The sequence below is a fragment of the Anthonomus grandis genome, chromosome 3, assembly GCF_022605725.1.
Source record: "Anthonomus grandis grandis chromosome 3, icAntGran1.3, whole genome shotgun sequence".
Taxonomy (NCBI): domain Eukaryota; kingdom Metazoa; phylum Arthropoda; class Insecta; order Coleoptera; family Curculionidae; genus Anthonomus; species Anthonomus grandis.
The window spans coordinates 35,257,138-35,275,352 of NC_065548.1; the positions used below are offsets into that span (position 1 = coordinate 35,257,138).

At 34.8% G+C, this 18,215-nt stretch overlaps 1 long non-coding RNA gene across 2 annotated transcripts; it reads left to right on the top strand.

The window, feature by feature from the left end:
- Positions 1 to 11,689: 11,689 nt before the first annotated feature.
- LOC126734360 (uncharacterized) lies at positions 11,690 to 16,076 on the top strand. 2 transcript variants are annotated; one of them, XR_007660033.1, is made up of 3 exons: positions 11,690 to 12,026; positions 14,923 to 15,159; positions 15,711 to 16,076. It is a non-coding gene; the product is annotated as an uncharacterized LOC126734360 (long non-coding RNA). The 2 variants fall into 2 exon arrangements; XR_007660034.1 differs by lacking the exon at positions 11,690 to 12,026 and adding an exon at positions 14,803 to 14,869.
- The last annotated feature ends 2,139 nt before the right edge of the window (positions 16,077 to 18,215 follow it).

Consider the following 18,215-nt stretch of genomic DNA (forward strand, 5'->3'; position numbering starts at 1 on the left):
ATAAACATTATACTAAATAAAAAGTGTTTTTTTTTAAATCCAATATAGCCTAAATAAAATTTAACGATATTTAATCAGTTCAGCTTTTTCTTACCTATGTCGACAGGGTGTTTCATTGTATCATATTTTATGGGTCCATCGCCCTTTCTAACATTTTTAATTTAATAGCCAGACGTACTTCTGCTTACTTAAAAAAAAACTACCTGCGTTGAAGAGTTGGAACTGAAGCAATGTCACCCAAAAATCACCCACCCCTACGCCTCCACTCCCAATGCGCGGTCTCCACTTAGTCGGCCCGTTCTTTAAATAAAGGCTTGCACGTTGTCCCAGTCCAGATCTTTAGGATCTTCCCGCTGGAGTGTCGTTGCTCCGAAAATTTTCCTTCTCAGGCGACTTCACCTATCATAGATACCTAGTATGTGGTATGAAGTTTCCTCCCCTGTACCGCAATTCGGACAGAGTGGGCTTTCTCTTATACCAAGAAGGTGTAGATGCCTGTTTAGACTATTTTGCCCGGTCAGGATTCCCACCAAGTCTTTGATACTTTGTCGGGTCTTTGTTAGCAGTCGCCCTGCTTTAGAGCCATCATGGTCTGGTATCATTTCCTTGGCCTGTCTACATCCTTCTGTCCTTCTCCAATTCTTCCTTGTTTTTTCCCAGGCCCAAGTATTAAGTGCCTGGGAGATTTATTTTTTGCTAAGACCAGGGTTGACGGAACCTTGTCTTACCAGTTCGTCGCTCCGCTCATTGCCCTCGACACCTTGGTGTCCTGGGACCCACCTCAGTCTCACTTCCTTGTGTGCTGCAAGCCTTTCCAATGCGTCTCTGCATTCCTGGAGTAGCGCTGAGCTGGTTTCTGAATTGCCTTGAGGGCAGCTTGACTATCGGAATAGATGCAAATCCCCCCGTTACCTTCCAATGCCTCTCGTTTGTTCGCTACTTCAAATAAAGCAAGCGCCTCCGCTTGGAAAACTGTGGTGTGTTTCCCTAGCGGGAAGGATTCTCCTGTATTCGTTTCCATCCTGTACACTCCGGCTCCGGCTGAATTGGTGCTTTTCATCCATGATCCATCTGTGTACCAGGCCTGGAAACCACTTGGCTGTTTAATTTGGTTCGCCGAACATTCTTTCCTTGTAGGGATTTCGACTTGAAACCCCTTCTTTAACCTTAGTTTGCCACTTTCAGTAGTGCATCTGGATGTCAGAATTGGTATGTTCTTACACATCCTGAGAGCAATCGTCATATGGCCTTGTCCTAAGTGACATTGCGCCACCCTCCGCTATTTCTTATCCTCTTATACGCCGCCATGGCCTCCCTCTCAATCCAGACTGGGAGGTCCGGTAGCCCAAGAAGAATATTTAGTGGTGCCGCAGGTGTTGTTCTCATAGCTCCAGTAATTCCCAAGCAGACCAGTCTTTGCAGTCTGGTCAGCTTTTGGGCGTTGGTGACCTTCAATACGGCTGGCCACCATACCACGGATCCGTACGAGATCCTCGGTCGTATGACTGCGTTATAAAGCCACTGGAGAACGTGGGGTTTAAGACCCCATCTTGTACCTATTGTTCGCCGTAATTGCCATATTAGGGCCGTTGCCTTATTTACTGCCTGCTCTACGTGAGTTTTAAACGTGAGCTTGCTGTCTAAAATGACTCCTAAGTATTTGTCCTGCTGTCAAAGTTAGGCGAGTCTGATACATAATGGGAGGTTTAAAGCCTGTTAAATTCCGCGTTTTAGTAAAGATAATGAGCTCGGTCTTTTCGGGGTTGACCGACAGCCCTGTCTCCCGACACCACTGTTCCACTATCCTGCACGCGAGTTGCATTCGCTCACAGACTGTGTTCACGAATTTACCCGTGACCATTACTAGTCCGTCGTCCGCGTATGCCTGTGCATAGAATCCTTCAAGTTCTAGCTTCCTGAGGAGACTGTCCATCACCAGGCAGCACGACGCTGTAAATATTATTTTTCAAAATATCGATCACGATATATCTGTGGCGGAAATTCCAGCTTCAGGAAAAGAAGGAGCCGACCCCGGTAGCACCGTGGGCAAAGTGTTCACGATACGATCGTGTGGTCTCAGGTTCGAATCCTGGCATGGGCATGGCTGTTTGTGTTTGTCTTACAAAAACAAAACACTCGTGGTTCGTAACCCGCGTTAAACTGTAGGTTAATAATAAACAACAAGATTGGGCGGCCGTCGAAATACGACGCGAGTACTAGCGTCTGCGGAACCACCGTTCCTTGTGCCGCTGGCGCTCGCTCTCGCGGCAGAGCATAGCCGATGTTGCCGCTTTCATCAAAGATATCATATTTTATGATTAAAACACATTCTGGGTGAGCCGTTATGCATGCATGTGCTCGCTCGCAGTCTCGCAGACTCGCACTTCTCGCTCGAGGATTTTTCGGAGGCAGGGGGCAGGAAGTATTGATATAAAGTGATTTTGGCGCGCAGGGTGTTTTTGAATGCGATAAAGAAAAATTATTAGTCGAGGTACAGTTTTTTTGCTTGGGTAGGTTTGAAAAATAAAGGTAAGTTTTGATTTTTATTTATTCATATTAAGTAGGTTATACAACGGTGAAAATACGGACTCCAAACCCAATAAATTATGTACAGTTTGTAATCGCTTGTTTATAAGAACCACTCATTTACGAGTGCATATCAAGAAATTTCATCCGGAGTTACGGGAAGAGATAGCTCCTCATTTAAGAATTAGAACTGACAATTGTAAATGTTTGCATCGTGAAGAAGTGTTTACGATCAGAAATCGTTGGAAACAACATTTAAAAACGCATAGAAGTAAGAATAACGATGTAAATATTATTAGGGTTACGGTTTAATAATATTAATATATTAAAATAGCAAATTGCGTATATACATAAAAGGTGTGTAAAGCTGTGCCTAATTAATACCTATATAGAATGTTAAATTGAAAATCCTAAAAATTAGTAATTCAAAGGTTAATTGTTACGTTCAGAAAAGTGCAATATGTTTTTACCATCTTTAGAATCCTGCTCAGTTTCCTAGTCATAGCAAGCACAATTTTCAACACATTTATCTCATAAATGGTTGAATAGAATAATGGCATGCGATTTTATTACATTATGAGTTCATTGAAATCGTAGTAGGTACCTTTATTAATTCTTAACTCATTTTAGGGGTCTATTTAATATTAGTGCAATCAAAAGTAAACGTTTTTTGAAGAAAATTTAAAGGGGAGAGGCATTTATAGTATTTTTATTTTTTAAAGGAAAAAATTGCGGAAAAATTAAGTTTTTTGCGTGAAAACGAAAATAAGTAATGAATAAAGTTAATATTCCCAGTACGCGGCTCAAAAGACACTAACCCAACCGATGGGAGGCTCCAACCGACGGTCGATATCCGTTTTGAGATCCAACTCTAAAATCAAGTCTCACTCCAACCCAGGCGCGCCGCGCCCCCTTACCCCAAACCCGTTAGAATGAACAAAACATTTTTGCGCTTCGCTTGTCACTAATGTCACTATAACCAATAGAAAGTCCCAACACACTGACATTATTACTACGCGTCGAAAAATAGTTCCAGATTAAAATCATTAATATTATAATAAAAAATTAAAATTCCTCATTTTTTCTTTTTGGAATTGACTTAAATTAGGTTATTCTCATCATATTAATTAATTTTGTAATGTAATTCCGATTGCACTAATGTTAAATGTCAACCATTTTAGTATATAAGGAAGGACAACTATTTAACATTAATAACCAAAACTGAAAAATCCATATAAATTAGGTATAGGTACTTAAATAGGTACATAATGTCCTATTACTGTACCCTGTTCGAAGCGATATAACCTTGAAAAAAATAATTAATAAAAGAATCCTCCATTTAACACAAAACTATTTTATTTTTAACCAACTACCACCTTTAAAAATATCTCTCAGAGCTGCCGGCGGTAGGTATTTTAATATGAATAGCGGCAACGTAGCACCACACATCTGACTGCAGAGGCACAGTGATTTCCAGGCGGCAGACGCTAGTGACGCGAGTTGATTGTAATTGCGGAAAAAGAAGGAAAAGAAGGCGCACTTTTCAACAGTAACGTGACCTGGCTCCGTATACAAAAAAAAATTAATTTAACGTGAATGTTCTTGTTTTGAATATCCCGAAATACTAGATGGGACTTAATAGTTTAATATTCAACGATAAAACGACACAACAAACTCTCGTACATTATCCCTATTAATTCGTCACCTACGAATACTGCAGTAGTCAAGCAAACAATGTTACTACAATGCCTCAAAGAACATTGTAACATTAACAAAACATTAGCAAAAAAACAATATATGCAAATAAGTTAAGATTTAGCCAACACGAAAGTAGCAAGGGACAGGGAAGCAGTAAGGGACCAAGTAAAAGTATAAGAATGCCTAAGAACTCGATCGCGTTAGAGAATCTGTAGAGGACAATCCAACATATTCAACCCGAAGGCGAGCTCAGGCATTAAACATATGTAAGACATTTTTACTTCGAAAATTGTACAAAGATCTTAATTTTCCGCATACAATATTTAAATAGTTTAAGCACCCAAACCAACACACATTCCAAATTTCTTGCTACATTTTTTTGAACAAAGTACAGTTCTATTTATCCCGCTACACTAGCAAACAAAATTGCTCTTACTGGGGTTTAGAAAATTCGACAGGATTCAGGAGCCCCACGTACAACTGTTATACAGTCCAAAGATAACAGTATTCTATGCGATATCATCCACGGGAATCATCAGTTCCTACTTTTTTGAAGATAAGAATGATAACACTGTTACGGTTGCCAACGGTACTGCAAGGTCGCCAGATCTAATGGCTGTGATTACTCTTTGTAGGGCTACCTAAAGCAAAAGGTCGTCATTCCAAGAACCATTGAGAAATTTAAAACGAAAATTTCCGAAGAATTTCCACGAAAGGCTTTAGGCGCGAGTGTATTGAGAGAACGGAGGCCATTTAACTGAAATAATTTTTAACAAATAAAAATGGCATATAACTAGTTTGTTATTATTTTACTATATTTAAGTCAGATTAGCACTGACATCTTAAAATAATCAAAACTTCCCACTTCCAAGGACCATCTTGTATATAGCAAACATTTCTGCTCTGCAAATTTTGCATTTTCAACGTTTCATGAATGATGTGCGGGTGACTGATGCTATGATAACATCTTTTGCGCTGTATTTTAAGATCGGCCACCCTCTCGCTTTATCGTGACATTATTGAGTTCATTCATGTGATTGGATGACCAGATTATATTAGAAAAGTAAAGATTACACCTTACCAAGGAAATACTTATGTAAATATTTTAAAGCAAAAACCTCTGTAAATCTCTTACGTGATCTCTTCACAAATCCCAGAAGCCTCTTTGCTTTAGAAATGATAACCTCAAAGTGATGTGTAAAGCTGAGTTTAGAATCCAAATACACCTCTAAGTTTTTAACCAAGTCAACCTTGCTTAAGATAAATGTTATTTATTGAATAGATAACAGCCTGTCTGTCTGCTAAATCTCATAAAGCAGCACTTAATTAAATTAAAAAATTAAAGCTGATATTAATGTCATTTAGGTAACATCCGGATTAAATTTTATCACTGTTCTTCTGCAAAGCAAAAATAGCATTGGGAGAGATAAACACTTAACACCTTTAGGTCATCATCAAAGAGTCCAATGACATAGTTCAAGAAATGATCAAGATCATTTATAAAAAACTAAAAAGCATTAGGCCAAGGTGTGAACCCTGCAGAACTCCTGAGATGGTCAAAAATGGCTTAGATTTAGATCACAGATATAAGAACATAACAGATACTTCTTCCAATGCTTGGAGAGCGGCGCGCGAAACGCGGCAACTCGCTGAAAATCTGCCGGTGCTGACCTTTCCTCCATGTATTTAGGTGATAGCAGTCGCGGGCTGCTGTCTGGTAATTTTATTATATTATATTTATTATTATTATTATTTGGACCACCACCATTAAAAATAAATAAATAATGCCTTTATTATACCAAAATGTACAGAAATGTTATAGAAGGAAGATCATAGAAAAACCGTGAAATCCATGAAATCTATCTTGAGTTGGAAAATAAGCAATGACATAAAACTAAAAAAGAAGAAAAAAAATTTACACAATTTCCCTTTAAATTATAAGGAGATTATCTGTAACCTGAGCAAATGCGACCTTCATTTTACTTTAAAACTAGCAATGGACATGCCCTTAAGTGAATTCGGAAGTTCATTATACACCGAAACAGCATTAAAAAGAAAAGATCTGTGAAATAAGGCAGAATGAAAACGAGGAGCCGATAATTTACTTATACATCTTTGACGTCGTGCACATCTATTCGAAAAGTGAATTTTTCACGAAGGTAAGAGGGGAAGGATGTACCAAGCAATCGATGCACAAAAACGGCCAACTGATGAAGATAAAGATTCTCTACACGCAACCATCCAAGAGTACGCATTTTTTCGGAAACTGTCATATTTTCTTAAGTTAAAAATGAATCTACATCACTGATTTTGAAGCTTCTGCAAACGATACAGGGTGACTTTATCTAAACAAGGAACATAAACAATGTTACAGTAGTTTATAATTATAGGTACCCTGGACTCGCATAATTTCTTGCGTACTTTGTAGTTAATGATACTTCTATTAGCCTACAATGGTTTAAGCGCAAAATAGGATTTTTTAATTCGGAATTGGGCATTTTGAATCTCAAGTCCATCTCGAAAAATCACACCAACATTTTTAATGTTATCAACTATTCTTAACTGCGTTCCCCCCACAAATAGTTGTAGATTATCCAAGACCATTTTTTTATTATTTTTTGATGAGAAACACATTACAGAACACTGGCTAGGATTTAATTTTAAATTATTGCTCGACGAGAAAGTTGAAATACATGACAAATCTTTGTTTATTCTTCTACAACACCCCAATACGTCATCAGCTTTAAAAGAATAATAAATTTACGTATCAGCCGCAAAGCTCTGAATACTGCAATATTTAACAACCTTATACATGTCTGCTATGTATATTAGAAATAAGATAGGACCCAAGACGGATCCTTGTGGTACCCCAGAACTTATATAAGAGCGGTTTGACTGAGCTTGATTTTCTAATACCACCAGTTCAGAAAGTTTCTTCAGAAAGATGCGACCTAAAGAAGTTTAATGATTTATTATCGAATCCATAATAGGTCAATTTTGCCAAAAGCAGGCTGTGATCCAACGTATCGAAAGCTTTAGAAAAGTCAAGCAATATGAGCGCCGTAGTATCACCTCTATCCAAAGCCTCAATGATTTCTTGAGTAACTTTTAATAAGGCAAATGTGGTGTCGCTTACGGCCACCACTGTAACTGAATAAACTTTTTTAAAGCATTCGAAATTACTGGAATAATGGATATAGGTCTAAGGTCGCAATAGTCCTTTGAACTACTGATTTTAGCTAAAGGCATTATAAGAGAAGTCTTCCAAACATCAGGAAAATAACCTCTTTCCAATGAGTTTATAACATGAGTCAAGTGAGGAGCAAGATGATGAATACAGTGTTGGAGCATATTCGCTGAGATGCAGTCACTACCACAGGCTTGAAATTTCTGCTACAGTGGCTAAGCGAAATGAGAACTGGAGATCAGGACTAAATGTATGTTTAAGAAAATATTTGACTGTTTCTGGGCAGTTACCTGAAGAACTATAAACTGATGAAAAATAATCATTTTTTTGTCAGGATTTTGAACATAGCAAAAAATTGCGAAATGCGTTTTTTATGGGAATATTTTCAAAAGTGCCCCTATAACTAATTCATCTCTGGAAATTTATGCCATTTGAAAAAAAGTTAGGGATGGTTTCTGGAGGATGAATTAGTTAGGGATAATTCTGAAAAGAGTATTGTCTTTCACAAAAAAACGCATGTTCACAAAAAAAATACATGATTTTTTGCGATCTTAAAAAATGACGAAGTTCTATGGTGTTGAAAAGCATTTTGGGTCACCGTGTATATACTCATCAGACCCGAAATGCTAATAAAAAAGGATCATTTTACACACGTGTAACATACGAGATTTTTTCTACTACCGAAGAAAACTTCTAAAAAATCTAAAATACCTAATTACTTTGGGCACTTAAATGACTTCACGGTAAAAAAAAAACGTCTAAACATTTATTGACAAATTATAAATTAAATGTCAAAGAAACGTCAAATTACTCTTTGCGCACTAATGCGTAAAAAGACTTTTGTAGGCACTAGCGCGTAAAAAGTGAAACTTTACACACCCTGGGAAGTGTGTCAAGTGAGTACTTTACGCACGGTAGTAGAAAAAATATATATTTGTGAGAAACACTTTACATCGAGCGATTATAAAAGAAACCAAAGAAACACTATTATTTAAAAGGCAATGCAGTTCGTATGCACTTTAAATGTTTATTAAACAGTGAAGGAACTTCAAAAGTATTGCCTTTTAAGGGAACTTCTAAAGGGTGACAATATAAAAACTTAAAATAGCCGCATATTAGCATCGAAAAACGGTCTATAAAAAAAACACTGAAAATAGTTTCTATAATATAAAACAAAGGGAAAATAAAAAACAAGCATATTACCATCCCTTATCTGCAATCAACCTAACTCACCCTTATCTGCAACCGCTTGGACCTGGGTGGTCCAAGCGGTTGCAGGGTGAGATATACCCCTAAAATCTTTTTAAAAAAGGGGTCAAGTGATACATCATCTTAAAACTCCTGAAACTGCTTTCCAATGATACTATATGAAGCTACATTTAAGGAACTTATTTCCTGTTTATCAAGAAAAATAATAAATAAAAACACTATTTTGAAATTTAATGGAGGATGACCGGAATACTTTCAGTTACCCATTGATTTAATGAAATGTCGAAAGTTATTTCCGTTATTTTGAAACAAGAATAAAGCCTACTGTCAAATTCTTCACGTACATTTATAATGTTTTCTCTGGATATAGCACTCTAAACTATTTCTATACGCATTTCTAAACTATTCTATGCTGCAATTGCTCTAGTGACTTAAGTTGCATTTTGAAAACCACAAATTTTAGGTGAATCCACAAAAAGAAGTCAAGTCGTGTTAGGTCCGGGGATCTAGGTGGGCATTCAATAGGACCTCGTCTTCCAACCCACTGGTTAGGATCATAATCATCCAACTATTGCCTACCGGGAACTACATAATATACGGTGGGTGCTCCATCCCGTTGGAATTATAGTAAGCGTTCTTCTAAAGATAAATTTTCGTGTGTAAAATGTCGCTCTGATTTTCTAATTCCCGCACTATTAGTGGTTCGATAGACCTCTATAGTAGCAATTCAGCATTTCATGTCATGCCGTAATTCTATCTGTCATTATTTCACAGAACTGGATTTTTCCTGCCGAGTCGTCGTCACCAAGATCTTGCAGTATTTGCAGTTTATAGGTATGAAATTTAGGTACCTTTCTAATTGTTTCACGAAATAATTTAGTTGCTACTGCTGCTAAGTGAGTTGATAAAGTTAAATTCATTGCAAACTTACTTAGAATTTCAATTTGCGCTGTTTCGTCGACTAATCTTTGTTGATTTCTCTTTTGATTCGTGACAGAAGAGTTGAGTTGTCCTTAACATTTATCCAATCATAAAACGACATTATTTCACTTAAATGAAAATGATGTCGATACGTTCAGCTTTGCTGTATAGCATTGTAAGGGTGAGATATTATGCTTGTTTTTGTTCCCCCTTCGTTTTATAGACACTGTAGAAGCGTTTTTTTATTCTCTTTTTCGTTCCTAATATATGGCCATTTGAAGTTTTAAATATATAAGTATGATATAAAGAGATTTGAAATTGATTGAGCAGTCTTGAAACTAGAGATATCGGACAGAAAGTCTTAAGTTAAAATTTAAAGGAACAATATCTTTTCAAAAAAAAATTATAGCATTAAGAAGAAAATAACTCGATTGAGAGAAAAAGTAAATAAGACAAGATTTTTGCACTATATGACGTTTTCCATCTTTTCAAAGGTATTAGAAATAATGTGCTTTATAACTTAATTTAAATGATGTTTTTTAATTTAAAAGATTATGATCTTAGGTGCGAAAATAATCAAATTTAGCGTTATCTAGGAAACTTTTGATATTGACAGATCTTGGCCAGGAACAAGAGTTGTGCTAAAATTTCTGAGAGACATATTAGTCTTAATGCTTTTAAAAATTCTACATTCTTTGGCTTTAGCACTCTTTTCAAGTATTGTAGCTGCAGCAATAAAAACCTGTGTTAATAAGGGTCTTATAGACAGTAATATCGTTAGTCAGACCGCGGAGTTTATAAAGAGAATGAACCACTGATTCGATAGTCTGGATAGCAAGCGTCCTTTTGCAAAAAAATGGAATAATTATGGAATAAATAGTAGATGTTGCTTTATAACAAAATGCTCCAATATGACGCGTTCGACATTATATTTGAAGACTAATGCGGCCATTCAGATAAAACATAACATTAATATATTCTAAACCATAGAATAACCAGACAATACTCCAATGCATTGTAAATCGCACCTACTTGGACACCCAACCGTAGCCGATCGATAGTTCTAGCCTGGACACTTATCCCCGCTTCCATCGATACCTCACAACAGAAGCCGAAATCATGCGAGGCGACGACCGCATCGCGATGGCAAAAATTCCGCGCTGGGGCACATATTTTGCGTTTATTCGAAATAATATTTTACTGCAGTTATTATTGTAGTTTATAGTAAGATTACGCATTTAAAATTTTAAACTACCAAACTATATATATTGATACTCGCTTTGAGTTTTAAAAAGAATAAAAATTCGGTATTTAAATTAGGTGGGTAAATTAACAATTTTATTTTTAACTTACATTTTACAATCTGCATTTTATTTAGAATAATGCCTACCTCTTGCTGCATTCCTGTTTAAGCTCAGAAAAAATTAAAATGGATTTAAAATTTTTTTTTTGGTTTTTTTTTATTATCTTCGGAATCATTCAAATTTTCGATTTTTTAAATAAGCAACAAAAATTTGGCGTAGGTACCTACCTAATTTTGTTTTCGGTATTAACATTTTTACGAAAAAGTAATACAGCAATGCAAAAACTTTCCCATAGCAACCAAGATAACCCACAAAAGTGTCAAGAATAAGTTTTTGAAAATTTGTTTTTTTTTTCGATAATCTTCAAAGCCACATAAAATATAATATATATATATTTTTATATGGCATATTCTTTTACAAGTAAATAATGTGCAACTTTGGGGTAAATTAACCATTTTCGTATTTTGAGGGTAGACGAATTTGAAACACCGTTTATGTATATTTTTCCAATAAAATAAATAATAAAAATATTTAAAACATTTATCATATACCTAAAAATACGTAATAATAAAAAAAATATATAATCTTGTAAAATTTAAAATATTAGGTCTCGCGGTATCTCCACTTAGTCGTTCCACTGTACGGCGTGCGCCACCAAATCTCGGCTTCAATTTTGACGCCACGAAACCAGTGTCACGGCTAGAACTCTCGATCGGCTACGACCCAACTCGATCAGCTGGGACGGTAGTTGGGCGGCCAAGTAATTTCGCTCGCGATGCGAGCTGCTGAGGTGCCAAATTTCTTTTCTAACGTGTCGCGCGTGTCGATCTTGATTTGTCTGGTTATTCTATGATCATAATTATTGAGTTGGGCGGCTCGACGGCTCACCGGCCGGCCTTGTGTGATGATTTTGTTTTTGGCATGACTTGCATATCATAATATTGTCATGTGATAAAGCTCGCAATTTTTTTCGTAAACATTGGCCTAAGGGGAGTAGTTTACTTTTTTTAGCGTTGTTAATTTTTGAAATAAAACAAAAATGTCTAGTCTTACGTGTTTTACGGGTCGCGATAAATGTTATTATTTTAATTGCGACAACCTTAGGCGGAAATGCAGTTTGAAAATGTTAAGGTTTCCCATTAAAAGACCAAATATTTGTCAAGATTGGGTTTTTAACTGTGGTAAGTTCATCAAAACAAAGTTATTAGTTTCCTAGATTTTTGTTTTCGTTTTTTGCTTTTATAAATTCGCTAATATTGATAATTTTTTAACTGATGGTAAATTGTTTTTGAGGTTAGAAAATGTTAATTAGGCAATCCAGGGACCTGTTCAATAATTATGGTCACAGATTTAACCAGAGAATTGTCTGGTTAAATCTGTGTTAAAGTAAATGGTGTGGGAGGGGAGGGGGGAAACAACAGCACACTACTTGATTTGGAACTAATATATATAATTTATCAGGCCATACTTTATTTGAAAGGCCCTTATAATATACATAGGTATGTTTTCATGTTGCCGTTTACATTTTTTTCCCAAAAAAAAAGGTTTTTACTAATTAAAAAAAGTTTTTACACCTGGCCCAAATGATCCAATAAGTTAAATGTTATTGTAGTTGGTTACTGGTTAGTGAAAAAAAAGTGGTTGCTTTTTGTAGATATTTTATTTAGGGTTAATCCCCTATATAATTTATTTTTTATCATTAGGAATTATTATTATTTTTAAGAACTTCCATAAGGTCGAATACCACCCCAATGGCAGGGGGTAAAAGAAAAAACGGCATAATTTTCATTAAAAAGTTGTACTCTAATTTGACGTGTCTTAACGATTTTTTTAAAAATCTTCAGCTTTTGAAATATTCGTATTTTTGGTCACCGTGTAAAAAAAATGTAAAGGTAAAAGATGTAGGGAGTGACATATTTCTTTTATAGTCTTTATTACACATAGTTTTAGATATATACAAAGTATTGTAAAAAGTTAAAAAAAAAGAAAAAAAATATTTAAATTGGACAGTCTTGTATTTTATTCTTATTATAGGTTAGGTGCAAATTTTATCTTACAATTTTTTTTATACAAGGTGGTCCAAAAAAGTTAAATCAGATAAGTAAATATAAAAAAATAAATCTGTACCATGTAACTAATGGTTAATTAAACTGCTCCTTAAACAAGCATTTTTTATAATTTTTAATCTTTTTAAAACATAGTTTTTGGTCGATTGGTAACTTTATTTTAGGGTTGCCTTCCTTTTAATAATTAAAGTGGTTTATTACAAATAATTTTAAATAAAAGTTTAGTTAGAGACAAAACTAATATAAATTGATTAATTAAACATCAAACTCTTTCTTTCAAAAAAAAATTAAATAAATTTGCAGCAAAATTCTGACGTACTTGGCAGATGTCAAAAAAAGATCAACAAAAGACACCAACAATTTTCTCTTTTGACGAGGCTTTACAGAAGGTGTTACGTGTTACAAGTGGCAGTAAGTGTCGAAAATAGCCTGTAAAAATATTATGGTAATTAACCTAAATTTTCAACTTTTTTTTTGTGATGACTCTTAACAATTTTAGAAATGAAGTAACCTGGTATTCTTCCAAATGCAACGATATGTAGGTACATACTTTATTTTATCAATTTTGCTAAGAGTTAAAAAATATCTGAAGTGATGTAGAGAAACTTTTTATTTGCAGTTTTATTTAAAAGATCATACTTCTTGCTTTGTTTAGATCTATTTTTTTTTTAGGAAATTCACAACTAGTCGGTCGAAGACTTGTTAGAAAACAAGCATATTTGTGCAAATCATTTTACTGACCTTGACTTTAAAACTTTAAAAATAGGTTAAAAGATAATGCGGTCCCTGTCCATTATAAGTCTTTATTAAATAATGATGGCACTTTACACGTTTTGACTCCTAAAAAGACTTATGCTAACGCAAGGAATTATGATGGACCGACAATAACATCAAATAGTCCTTGCGCTACTCCGTGCAATAGCCCTATCATATTTGAACATGAGGAATCTGATTTTATAGATGAAAATATCGACCTTCCATCTAGTAAAACTTCTCCCATTACCTTGAAGCTTAAAAAAAATATCATGTCAAAAGAGAGAAATTTATAATATGCGGCGAAAATTGAGACGTTCACAAGAAAAAGTACGCCAGTCAAAATTCACAGTTTTTATTCTTTTACCTTTTTTATCATTTTTATCTGTTACTGCCAAAACATTTCTAGTTATGCAAATAAGAGGTAAACGACGTACTATATATTCTCAATCCGAAAAACAGTTGGCAATATCTCTATACTATAAATCGCCATCTTGTTATAAAATTTTTGAGAAAAAAAAGCGTCATATTACCATCTACGTCAACCATTCAAAAATGGATTGGACAAAATACATTCAAGACTGGTGTTGATGACAATATAAAAACCTATCTTAAACTAAAATGCGATGGCATGGATAAAAAAGAAAAAAAATATCTGGTGGCTTTTGATGAAATGTCAATTAAAAAATGACTCGAATATAATAAAAAAATACGGGAGTTAAAATAATTTCTATTTTTTCCGTCATCAGATCAACCTCACTTTTTTAAATGTTTTTATTATTGTTTATTTCTGTTTCTGGTGTGTGTTTATTTTCACAAGAAAGTTATTCACAAAAAATAAATTTAAGGATTTATGGACGAATAGCCCTGGCCGCTTAGTCCATAGCTGCCCTCTCTGGACCCAGAAGGGTGTGAAGTCACAAGAAAATAAATAAATTTGTTTTTCCTTTTTTTTCGTGGTAATTTACGCCCTGGGATACATACTTACTTGAATATCATGAATTTATGTGAATACGTAGAAGTCCAAAGGCAAAGAAGACGTATTAACAATGTATTATAACAACAATACTTCTTATCAGAAAAGATGGGTTCATGACATTTATAAAAATCGGAAAAATCAAGCAGCCTTATCACAACTTATTAAATGAAATGAAGCTTACCGATACTGAAAGGTCGGGACCTGAGAGACTAGCTCTTACATTACGGTGCAATATAAAATAAATATGTTATTTTTTTATTTACAATATTATCTTTCTAGGTCTTTGCCAGTGGAGACAGTATGATGTCAATATCCTACCTATGCCTTTCGTATCGCTCCTTCAACAGTGAGCATTATTATTAAAGAGACATGTGATGCTATTTGGGACTGTTTGAATCGAAAAGTTTTACTGACCACAAAAATAGATTCCTGGTTGCAGATTGCTGAAGATTTTAAAGCCAAATGCAGTTATTACACTGTGTTGGAGCTATTGATGGGAAACATGTCATAATCCAGGTACCTATTTACCAGATTTTTTTGTCACTACTAAATTCCTATGTTACATTATCTACAGTAACCACTAGTCAGGCCCCAGTAAAATCTGGATCTACATTTTTAAATTATAAAGGGATGCACGGTTTAAATCTTTTAGCATTATGTGATGCAAATTATAAGTTTACACTAGTGGATATTGGGGCAGAAGGTAGACACAGCAATGGTGGAATTTTGAAAAACTCTGAAATCGGGAGGTTGATAACAACAAATAATATTAAATTTCCAGCACCAACAGTTCCAGGCGATAAGTGGAAGTTATTCAATTATTACATTGCAGCAGATGAAGTTTTTCCTCTGACTTCTATTATGCGCCCATATCCAGTCTTGTGCCATTTTCGGCACAAGATAAAAGAGTTTTTAATTACAAGTAAAAAAGTGTTTTTAACTGTTAGTAAAAATGAATATTCCTAGTTATAAAATATTTTTTGCATTTAATCTACAACACAAACTTGGACGATGGCATGGACTCAATTTTATTGTTTGTTAACTGCATATTTTTTTATTTATTTTAGATTGAGTCGTGGCCGAAGGGTAGTTGAGAATGTGTTTGGAATTTTGGCTCAAAGATGGAGAATATACAGAAAAACAATAATAGCAGGTGTTACCAACTGTTGAAGCCATAATTAACCACTGTATGCCTACATAATTATGTAATAAATGCAGAAGCTAACAGCAGGAGTCCCAGAAGATATTTTACTCTTAATAGTATTGACAAAGAAACCAATCAGGGAGAAATAATTGATGCAGACTGGAGAAATGATGATTCCATAGATGGGTTTATTCCCATAGGAAGAACAAGCTCAAACAGATATGGTAGACCTGCAGAAATTATGAGAGATTCATTATGTAAATGTTTCGTAGGTGAAGGAGCAGTAGATTTTCAGTGGAATAAATAAAAGTGTAATATTTGCTCTACTAGTTTTATTTATTTTTGCTTTCTGGATTCTTTACTCCATCTATTATCAGATATGTCAAAAAATTGATAACAAATGCATTTTAAGAAAGTTACTTAGAAAATTAACCTACCTTTGCACCCGTTTTTAAAAATCCAGGCCTCAATTAACTGTTTAGCAGTAATTAGCAATGCAATTATAGGCCTATTTAATCCTTTCAAATAAATAAACAAATATTAATTACTCCAAAAGAACATTTTTATTAAAATATATTGTCTTATTTTCCCATTATAATAGTTTGCTACTAACTTTTGTCGTTATTTTGGCACTATAAATAACAGGTTGCGAAATTGAAAGAAAAAAATGCTAATATGATCCTTTTTTTGTATTACATAGAATCTCAACACATTATGAGTAATCTGTCAAATATTTTTTAAACAGTTAATATTATAGCAAGACATATTTAAATCGGATTAAAATCAAATAAAACAAGAAGGTTTCTGTATTGTAAAAATTTTATTAAAATACTAGGTAAATTAATCATACATATTTTTGGCTTCCCTCATATGCCACTTGCAGCAACTTACGCGTCGTCCTGCGTGAGCGACTAGTTCCGTCCGATGCGGGCGGTGCGGCCGATCCGAATTTATCAAAGTATAAAAAACTATAGCGCTGTCCTACGTGCAGTCGCATTGGTAATAAAAATGTTTCGTACGAAATTCGCGCGGTATGTCCGATCAAATTATTTGATTTTTCCGCACGAATCGCATCAGTAGTAGACCTGTCTCAATACGTGTTTTTTCGATGGCCGACACATTTTCAGAATTGTTAATAGAGGCGGTTAGAAATTCTAAGTTCCTATGGGACATGACTGATGATATAATGTACATATTTATTAAGTTTAAAATACTCAGTGGCGTTTTGTGTAAGTTTTAGGCTAGGTTAGTATTGGAAAACTGAAAAAAAAACTGAATATTATGGCATATACGTAATATTATATAAACACAACATTATAATTGATTTAACTATACACGTTGTATTGGTTGTAGTGTGAAGAATCTGCAAAACTTTTTTCTTATAATTCCAGCTTTCTTCGTGGAAGCATTATTTTTTTTGTGGGTGGTACGTATGCTCGGGGATCAATCTTAGCATTTTTCATGTCACTTGTGTCACAATCTGATATTCCCTCAAAGTCTATAATAATGTTATGCAACAATGTGATAGCTTTCACGATATGCACAGCATTTTCTACTTTAGTTTCTATAGCTTTTCCTAAAATCCGGATTACTAACTATGCTACCAAATAAACATTCCACAACCATCCTTGCCCTTGAGAATCGGTAGTTAAACGTATCATTTTCGGTTCCCTCTTGCAATTGGGATCGCGGGAAAGGGCGCATAAGGTATTCCGTAAGAGGAAAAGCTTCATCCCCAAGAAAAACAAAGGGTGTTGTAATTGTTGAATCTGGTAGTGTTGTTTCTTCAGGTAATGGAATTGTTCCTGATTCTATTCCACGTCGTATTAGACAAGAATCAAAAACCCCAGCATCACTGTCTTTTCCGTATGAGCCAATATTTACCATAACAAATTTATAGGTAGCATCTGTGACAGCAAGGAAACCAATAGAGAAAAAATTCTGGTAACAGTAGTACATAGAACCAGAATTAGCAGGTTTTTTTATTCTGATATGTTTTCCATCTATACACCCTAGACAATGAGGAAATTGCCACCTTCTCCAAAATGTCTTTGCAATCTCTTTAAATTTTATAACCGTAGGTTCCGGCATATGTTCCATTATCAATGTTTTCCAGATTGCTTTGCATACTTCCACGACGATAGTTGCCACCGCACTCTTTGAAATTCTATAAGAATATGCTATTTGTCTAAACTGTATGCCTGTTGCTAAGTACCTAAAAAAAAGAGATTTGTTTTAATTTTTAGAAGAAGTGGTTAAAGGGAAGTGGAGAAATTTACGGGATACATTTAGAAAGGAGCTAAAAAAAGTCCCTAAACCGAAATCGGACGACAGCGCAGAACAAGAGTCTCGATATACCGGGTCTTGGTTACACTTCGCAGCTATGCAATTTTTAGCGTATAGTAACGCCTAGGGAAATGGACGGAAA